The following is a 10,185-nucleotide window of genomic DNA, read 5'->3' as shown; positions in this document are numbered from 1 at the left end:
AATATATCACTTGTACTATTCCGGTCACTTTAAAACAGTACTTCTGGTCGCATTTCTAAAACCTGTAGTCCTAGGTCAAATTTCTCACATTTAGTACCATCCTGGAATACTTAGCTTTCAGTCGACACCTTATTTGTCATTCTAGCTGGTATTTGACGGAGGAGTTATATTCGCGGTAGGACGGACAGACGGACAGACAGCCTATGACAAATTTCTTACCTTTGGTAGCATCCTTGGATTATAAGCTTTCATTTGACAACTCATTTGTCATTATGCCTGGTATAATGACGGAGGAGTTGTGTTCGCAGACAGACAGACGGACGGACAGACGGACTTGGATAATTCTATGTTTTCACATTTTTTCTAAATTAGTTGAAAACAATAGTTAAATGCCAACTACAAGAGCACATTTAAAAAAAAACGGAGAAAAATATTTAATATTTCCCATATTTTTATTGAAAAAGTAAGATAACAGACCTTTGCAACTCTAAGGAAAAACGGAAAATGCAAAAACATGAAAATAAGTCTTTGTAACATTATCTTCTGATCAGCAATGATCACCAATCTCAGTTTTTCTGTTTATGCTTAGACATATTGGAAAGCATATGGATATCCAAGTCTCTGTCTACTTCTGGCATCCACCTGTACATAGATTTCAGAGCTTCCACCTTCTTTTGTGCCAAGATGACTTTAATATAATTTTTATTTATTGATATGGGTACTTCGTCATTTCAGCAGTATGTCTCATCGCAGTTCGTTGTCTTAACCTTTGTCGAGCGGTAGAAATTTACACCGGTAACAGAGGCATAGGTACAATTGTACCTGTTACAACATTTTCTTAAGAAATCCTTAATCTAAAGGGAAATATTTTAGTCCATTAAAATGTTACATTTAGGTTGCATTTCTTAGAGGAGTCAATTTTATTTTTTTTTAATGTGTAGGGAGGTTCAGTAGAAGCTTAGGGTTTTCGCGCTGTATCTTCTAAACTAGTAATCCTACAGAAAATTTAATTACTCATAAAATGTAGCAAATTAAATTTTCTACAATTTTATATCTATTTCTTTTTATCGTCAAGTGACCAACAAAAAAGTTATAAATAAAAATATGAGAAAATTTTGTAAGAAGTTTCCTTTTGGAAGTTATAACTTTTTTTCCGTTCATTTCACAATAAAATAACATCATAGCGATTATTTTGTAGAGGATTTTTCAATGAACAATTTTCGCTATAAAGTTGTTTAATATTACTTATTATCTAGGTTTTAGAGCGCTCCAATCTTTACCAGATTCTCGAATTCTCATAGGAATACAATAAAAAAAATACTTTTCTATCTATATATTAGTCGAGCGGCAGCAACCTTTATGCCGACCACGAAAATCAAATTTAAGGTGAATGACCCATTTTGGTCTATTTTTATGTTTTCGAGGTCGCTGAATCCGAATATGAAGTTTATTTTTATCTAGATTTGGTGGAATATGTTCAAAAATCAAATTTTATACAAAAATGCCGAAAATCAACTTTGATGATTTTTAAAATTTACCTCGCTGTATCTTTGGTCACTGTAAATATTTCCTTTTGAAAATTTTACTGTTTAATCTCTGAAGTATGTAGATAACAATGGGATTTGCCCCTTAATATTTAAACGTATTAGAAAAGGAGTTGTTAGTTTTTAAACATTTTGTCATCATATTTCGTTAGTTTCCTGTTTACTTAAAAAAGTTGAGTGACAGACTTTTTAGTTTATAATTTTAACCAACACAACAATAAAATATAATTCATGAAGATGTTTTTTGGAAAACTTTAAGTCAAAATATACAATAGGAAAAAAGTTATGTTACTTCATAAACAAGCGGCACACCCCAAAAAACGCTTATATCTCGAGATCCTGACCACGGTGTGGTGAATGGCTAATTTTGATCATACTTTATGATTTTGATAACAAAAATTCGTTTTTTGCTCTTCTTAAGAATTTTGCAATATGCGGTTACGTCAATCTTCTTCTGAACCGGCGAATTTGTCCTCAAACAACTTCTTGGGCCGTTTCTATATATGCTTCGGGTTATAAGTTTTATATTGGGAAGAAAGGTCAAAAACAGATTAGTAATAGCATAGGAATCTTAAAATCATAATAAATTGTATGCATAAAAAATATATATAGATAGAAAAGTAAGCCTAACTTTTGTTTTTATTATATCCCTATGAGCATTCGAGAATCTGATCAAGTTTGGAGCGCTGTAACACCTATATAAATAAATAGAATTAAACAAATTTATAGTGGAGATTGTTCGCTAAAAACCCTCTACAAAATTGCTATAATATTATTTTATTTTAAAATGAACTGAAAAAAAGTTATAACCTCCAAAAGGAATCTTGTTAATTTTTTTTTACTTATTTTTGTTTATATCTTTTTTGTTGGTCACTTGATGATAAAAAGTAATGGAAATAAAATTGTAGAAAATTTAATTTGCTACATTTTATGTTAATTAGATTTTCCGTAGGGTTGGTAGTTTACGAGATATAGCGCGAAACCCCTTTGCACACCATTTCCAAGATGGCGGCCGGGGGACAAGGGTGGCGACCCCAAAAACTTGAACTTAAGCTTCTACTGATCCTTTCTACACATGAAAGAAATAAAATTGACTCCTCTAACAAATGCAAGGTACTTCTTAAAAAATGTAACATTTTAATGGAGTATTTGTTAGTTTTAAAATAATATTATTTATTACTAGCATAATTGGTTAAAAATTGTTTAATATTGCAGTAAATAAATAATAATATTCGGCAATTATTTGTTCATGTACGGATTTACAAACAAAGATTAGAAGCCGCTTTTAAGTTATCTATCGTAAATTATTGAAATTACTGCAACAGTAAACTTGGAAATAGTGGTCGTAAACAAATTTTAGGAAGAGTAGCATATAATTATATTTCAATTGGAGACAATAGATAATAGGTTTGACAATACGTGTATACCTAAAAATTATCATGAGTAATAAATATTTTGATCAATTATACAAATTATACTAAGATTTCTTTTTAATCTTATTTTGATCATATTTTAATACTAATTACCTATTCCACCGGAGACAAATCCAAATACACAAAAACTATAATGAACATACTATTTACTAAAAACTAAAAACACCGATATATTTTATTATATTAGAAAGATCTAACAACTATATTGCTTCTCAGAGGCTTTTTTCAGTGCGACACAAGTGACAGAAAAAAAGTCCGTGATACATAAACATTTATAACATTTATGCTTTTGTTACATAAACATTTATAACATTTATGCCTTTGTTCATAGATGGCGCAATAATCGAAATAATATCCACCGAGAACGGCAGTTCTCACCAGTGACGCACAACACCCCTACAAGCGACACTATATATACACGAAATTTTCGATTTCCTAAACCTGACTAAATTGAAAATTGGGCCAAATCCCATCTTAAAGTATAGGAAAAGACTTGTCCATCCATATGTTACATCCCCATTTTGGTCCAAGGGTGTGGATTTTACGGCCCTTCCCATTTAGAGTCTGTTTTTCGTTCTCGTCCCCAAAACTCCCAAATAGTTCAAAAACTTAAGCCCGACCTTTGCGGCTTCTGATAGCACCTTTCCAACGCATGTTTAATTTTGAAAATCGGTTATACCATTCAAAAGTTATCGAGCTCAGAAATATGACTCAATTTTTATTTAAAAAAAGGAAAATGTTTGTATGTATGTATGTATGTATGTATGTATGTATGTATGTGTGTGGAAAAGTTAAACCGATCTGAATTTTTTTTCTGTGTTTCAAGAGGGTGTGTGGGCCGATTAGGACCGGTCTCATTTTTGACTTCTGACTACCCGTAAACTAGCTAGAGGACTAGGTAGATACAAAATAGCATATTTTTTGGGCGTATATATCTTAGGTTCAAGGAGAGGCAGGAAAATCGCAAATACACCACATCAATAGGGTTGAGTTAAGCTTTCAAATGGTGCCTAAGCAATCAAGCTCAGACATATACTCAGACGAAAAATTGAAAAACTAAACTTTGAAAATTTTGGTTTTTCGACAATTACTCAAAATTTCAACATACGAATTGCGCCAGTAACTGAGCGTTTGTAGGAGGACTCAGGATGCGTCCAACGGTGTATATCTCATATCTGGGATAATTCGAATTTTTTAGTTATAGGCTTCATAAGTATGATCAAATCTATTTCTTATGGGAAAAACCGTTTTTCAAGCTCAATAATTCCTGTAATACGTTCAGTTATCATACTTGATCTTGGATGCATCGGATACTACTTGTCAATACGTTTTAAACTCATGTTTAGTGATCAACATCAGTTCAGCCGTTCAGAAGCTCCAAGCGTTATAGAACAAAAGTATAATTAGTCCAGGAACTGAAACTTTTCACTTCGCAATTTTTACAGAATTGATCGATTTGCTTGAAAATTTGACAATAAGTAGTGGCTAGTCCAAGGATCAAAATCTATATGATGCCGAAAGACGCTTTTACCATGGGGTGGTTGCCACCCCATCTCGAGGGTGGAAATTTTTTATTATATTTTGACCGCAAATGTTGGTAAAAACATTAATTGTAAGCAAAAAATGCTGTATATTTTTTTGATAAAATTAATAGTTTTCGATTTATTGGTTATCGAAACTTAGTTTATATCGAAAAAATCAATGTTATTAATCAATCATGGTTACAATGCTAAGTTTGATTGGGCAATCCGAGTTCATTTGCCGGCCATAATTACCTAATTATTAGGATGGCTGGGATATGAACACGGATTGTCTTATCACTGGTGTCGTAAGTACTAGATCATTTGGGAGAGAATGCGACCAAGCCGACCCCAGAAAACAGCAATTCTCGCTAGTGGCGCACAACCCCTCTACATGCGACACTATATACAGGGTGTTTCATTGGGAAACGGAAATATTTTAATTGTGAATAGAGGTCACCGAGGCGGTTCTAGGTATACTACATTTTTTGCCCTACCGACTTTTATAACGGACTTACAGGGTGTTTTATCAATTTTGCCAATTTTTTTCCCAAGCCATAACTTTAGAACCACCATGTATATTTTTTTGATATTTGGTACACATGTGTCTCATCCAAAACCCAAACGAAAGACATACTAATCACAAGAAAAATCCAGGTCCGGATTAACAAAAAATTATAAAGTATCTGTGACCTTAAAACAACACCCTGTATATTGAAATTCTGAAAATCTGTTTGCATATTTGAAAAGAGCACAAAAAACTAAGTCGAATCGTTTGCTTTAATTTTTCGGCCAGGCAATTTTATGACTTTAATTTTGAAATTATATTGAATTTTTTAAGAACTCTGACATTAAAAAGCAGGTATTATTAACTTTTAATTATAAATTATTAAAGCTATTGAATAAATACTCATTTTAAAATTAATCAATACTCATTTACCACATTGCAACGACCCAATTATTAATCACAAGAAAAATCCAGGTCCGGATTAACAAAAAAACATAAATTAATTTTGACCTTGAAACAACACCCTGTATATTGACATTTTTAAAATTTGTATGCATATTTGAAAAGACCACAAAAATCTGAGTTTATCGGCTTGCTTTAATTTTTTGTGAAGGAAATTTAATTACTTTACTTTTGAAATTAAATATATTGATACTTTTAAGAACAGTGAAATTAAAAAGCAGATTTTTAAAGCACTTTTAACAATAAATTATTAAAGTTATTAAATAAATACCCATTTTAAAAATAATTAATACTTATTTACGACATTCGAACGACCCACTTACAAATCACAACAAAAATCCAGGTCCGAATTAACAAAAGAATATCAAGTAATTTTAACCTTGAAACAACACCCTGTATATTGAAATTTTCAAAATCCGTTTGCACATAGGTATGAAAAGAGCACAAAAACTAAGTTTAATCATTCGCTTCAATTTTTTGGCCAGACAATTTAATGAATTTAATTTTGAAATTAAGTCGAAATTTTTAAGAACTCTGGGAACTCATAATAAAAAATTCGATATAATTTCAAAAGTAATGTCATTAAAAATTGTCTGCACAAAAAATAAAAGCAGGACATTAAACTTAGATTTTCGTGCTCTCTTCAGTTGTCCAAACGTATTTTAAAAATTTTAATATACAGGGTGTTTTTTCAAGGTCAAAATTACTTTGTATTTTGTTTTTTCCTTTTGTGATTTTCCTTGTGCTTAGTAAGTGAATCCTTCTAACGCAGTAAATAATAACAGATTATTTTTAAAATTAGTATTTATTCATTAACTTGAGTGATTTATTATTAAAGGCTTGTTTACACGAGTAGAGTTTTGAGGAGAGTAGAGTAGCGAGGAGAGTAGACTCTACTCGCTACTCTACCAAAAATGGCTTGATACCGTTCACACGCGGAGAGTACAAGAATAGTGCTGATGCTAGTATAGTGTGGAGTGGGTGTTTAGTGCAAAATGAATCCAAGAAAAAGAAAATTGATTCAAAATTGTTTAACTACAGTTGCAAATGCATTTGTAAGTGAAGTCGCTGAAGCTATCGATGATTAGGTAAACAAACAAAGAAAGGAGTGGATGAGAGAGTGGCTTAAAGAAGGAATACACACGGGGCCTCAGATCTTCTACTAAGAGAACTAGCCTTAGCCTTAGAGGATAAGTTGTACCTTTCATGATTGCTTCCATAGGAGTGAACCATTTCACGTTCGGAACGTATACATCCGCTGAACCTGAACCCGATTTTTTTGATTTTTGTATTTTTAAACACTCTTGATTATAAGTGCACCTTAAATTCTTAATTTTTTGCTTGAGCTCGTTTACTCCAAAGCCCCCCTTTGCCATTCTTTCGACGATTTCATCCTCCGCAGCTTGCCTCATACTTTTATTTCTGTAGTGTATACTACCTAAATTCCATAAAAACTGGTATTCGCCATACAGCTCTACAAGATTTAAAGTTTCATCTTCGGTGAACTTCATTTTCACTATTTACCACGCTATTTAAAACGCAATTCCAGCCGGAATGACAGCGTCCCTTTGTACTCTCCTACCTACTCTACTGTATCAGAATTGAGCGCGTTCCATGCGTAGAGTGCGCAGGCGAGTGTACATTTTGGCGATGGTGGTGGTAGTAGAGTAGAGTTACTTTGCCACACGTTGCTAGTCACTCTACTTTACCGCCTACTATACACTCTACTTGCTACTCTACTGTGCTGAGCGTTTTTACGGGTAGAGTAACTCTACTCTATCAAGTACTTGCATCATTACTCTACCTGTGTAAACAAGTCTTTAGAGTGCTTTAAAAACCTGCTTACTAATTTCAGGGTTCTTAAAAATTTGAATAGGTATATTTAATTTCAAAATTAAAGTTAATAAATTTTTGCACAAAAATCAAAGTGAACCGATAAACTTGGATTTTTGTGATCTTTTCAAATCTTCAAATAAATTTTGAAAAGTTCAATATACAGGGTGTTGTTTCAAGGTCACAATTACTTTATGATTTTTTTTGTTAATCCGGATCTGGATTTTTCTTGTGAATAATAATTGGGTCTTTCCAATGTGGTAAATAAGTCTTGATTCATTTTAAAATGAGTATTTATTCAATAACTTTAATAATTTATAATTAAAAGTTAATAATACCTTCTTTTTAATGTTGAGTTCTTAAAAAATTCAATATAATTTCAAAATTAAAGTCAAAAAATTGTCTGGCCGAAAAATCGAAGCGAACCATTAGACTTAGTTTTTTGTGCTCGTTTCAAATATACCAACAGATTTTCAAAATTGCAATATACAGGGTGTTTTTTTAAGGTCACAATTACTTTATAATTTTTTGTTAATCCTGACCTGGATTTTTCTTGTGATTAGTATGTCGGTCGTTTGGGTTTTGAATGAGACATATGTGTACCAACTATTAAAAAAATATACAGGGTGGTTCTAAAGTTATGGCTTAGGAAAGAAATGAACAAAATCGATAAAACACACTGTACCTCGGATATAAAAGTCGGTAGGGCAAAAAGTTTAGTGTACCTAGAACGGCCTCGGTGACCTCTATTCACCATTAAAGTATTTCCGTTTCCCAATGAAACACCCTGTATACACGTAATTTTTGATTTTCTAAATCTGACTGAACTAAAAAATTAAAGTTTGGGAAAAGACTAGCCCATCCATATGTGAACATTTCATTTTGGTCATAGGGTGTGGATTTTACGTCTACTCCTATTTAGGGTCTGTTTTTAATTCTCGTTCTCAAAACTACCAAAAATTTCAAAAATATAAGTTCGACTTTTGCTGCTTCTGATAGTACTGATCATTACATTTCCAACGCATATCTAATTTTGAAAAAAAAAATACCAGAGAACGGCAGTTCTCGCCAGTGGCGCACAACGCCCCTACATGCGACACTATAAATACACGAAATTTTAGATTTTCTAAACCTGACTGAATTAAAAATTGAGCCAAATCTCGTCTTAAAGTTTAGGAAAAGACTCGTCCATCCATGTATTACTTCTCCATTTTGGTCGAAGGCTGTGGATTTTACGGCCCTTCCCATTTAGGGTCTGTTTTTCGTTCTCGTCCCCAAAACTCCCAAAAATTTCAAAAACTTAAGTTCGACCTTTGCGGCTTCTGATAGCACTGATCATTACCTTTTCAACGCATCTTTAATTTTGAAAATCGGTTACACCGTTCAAAAGTTTCCGAGCTCAGAATTAGAACTCAATTTTTATTTAAAATGGGGAAAAATGTTTGTGGATATGTATGTATGTATGTATGTATGTGGAAAAGTTACACCGATCTGAATTTTTTTTTCTGTGTTTCAAGAGGGTGTGAGGGCCGATTCAGAACCGGTGTAATTTTTGACTTCTTACTACCCGTAAGCCAGATATAGAGCTAGTTAGATACAAAATGGCAAATTTTTGGGCGTATATATCTTAGGTTCAAGGAGAGACAGGAAAATCGCAAATACTCACATCAATAGGGCTGAGTTAAGCTTTCAAATGGTGCCTAAGCGATCAAGCTCAGACATACACACGGCTCAGTATAACCGAAAAATTGAAAAACTAAACTTTGAAAGTTTTGGTTTTCCGACAATTACTCAAAATTTCAAACTACGAATTGCGCCAATAACTGAGCGTTTGTAGAAGGACTCTAGGCGAATCTAACGTTGTTTACCTCATATCCGGGAAAATTCGAAATTTTAAGTTATACGTTTCATAATTATGATCAAATCTATTTCCTATGGGGAAAAACGGTTTTTCACGCTCAATAATTAAATGGTGGGTTACAACAACGTTATAAGCGACAGATTGGGTCAAAGTGAGGTTTTAATGCAATATTATTGTATATCCAATGACCAATGCGAGCATCTTTCAATCAGGCTAAAAACATTTTACCTTCCCCGAGTTTTTCGTACCGCAATATTGGTATCCGTATTGTCATAAATGACTTGTCAATAAGTTTTTTCCATCTCCTGCATAATCTTAATTCTGTCGCTTACAACATTGTTGTAGCCTACCATTCAATTTCTGTAGCAGCTTTGGTTTTCATACTTGACCGTAGATGCATCAGATACTACTTGTTAATACGTTTCAAACTCATGTTTAGTGTTCAAAATCGGTTAAACCGTTTAGAAGTTATTAAGCTACAAAAGTATAATCCAATTAACAATTATCCCCGAAATGGTTTATGTAGTTGTAGTGGTTACGACGCTAAATTTGATCTGCAACGGTCAATCTGTGTTCATTTACCGGCCATCCCAATATTTTTATTTAATCTATTTCGACTAGAAAAAAAATCTAGTGTACATTCGATGGACACTAGATCATTTGGGAGATAATGCGACAAAGGTGACCATTGATAAAACTTAACGTGTAATCGAGAAAAATTGCATTCACCTTTATACATTTAATTTGTATATAACTTGAAAAACTCCTGATACAAGAATAAAAAACCGCTAAACGTCGTAAAAATGAGTGGCCCATACAATATTCCAGCTACAAAAGATCTGGTATGAAAATTACGTGGCGCGAAAATGTATTTTCATTTTGATGCAAAACAAAATTCTAGTTTTACTTTAAAAGATTTTTCCATAATATTTGCTAAATTTGAAGTAAACGCGCCACAAAAGAGTTTCAAAATTCAAACGGTATCAAATTTACTCTTTTGTGGCGCGTTTACTTCAAATTTTGC

The sequence above is a fragment of the Diabrotica virgifera genome, chromosome 8, assembly GCF_917563875.1.
Source record: "Diabrotica virgifera virgifera chromosome 8, PGI_DIABVI_V3a".
Taxonomy (NCBI): Eukaryota; Metazoa; Arthropoda; class Insecta; order Coleoptera; family Chrysomelidae; genus Diabrotica; species Diabrotica virgifera.
Note: the sequence above shows the minus strand (reverse complement) of the source record.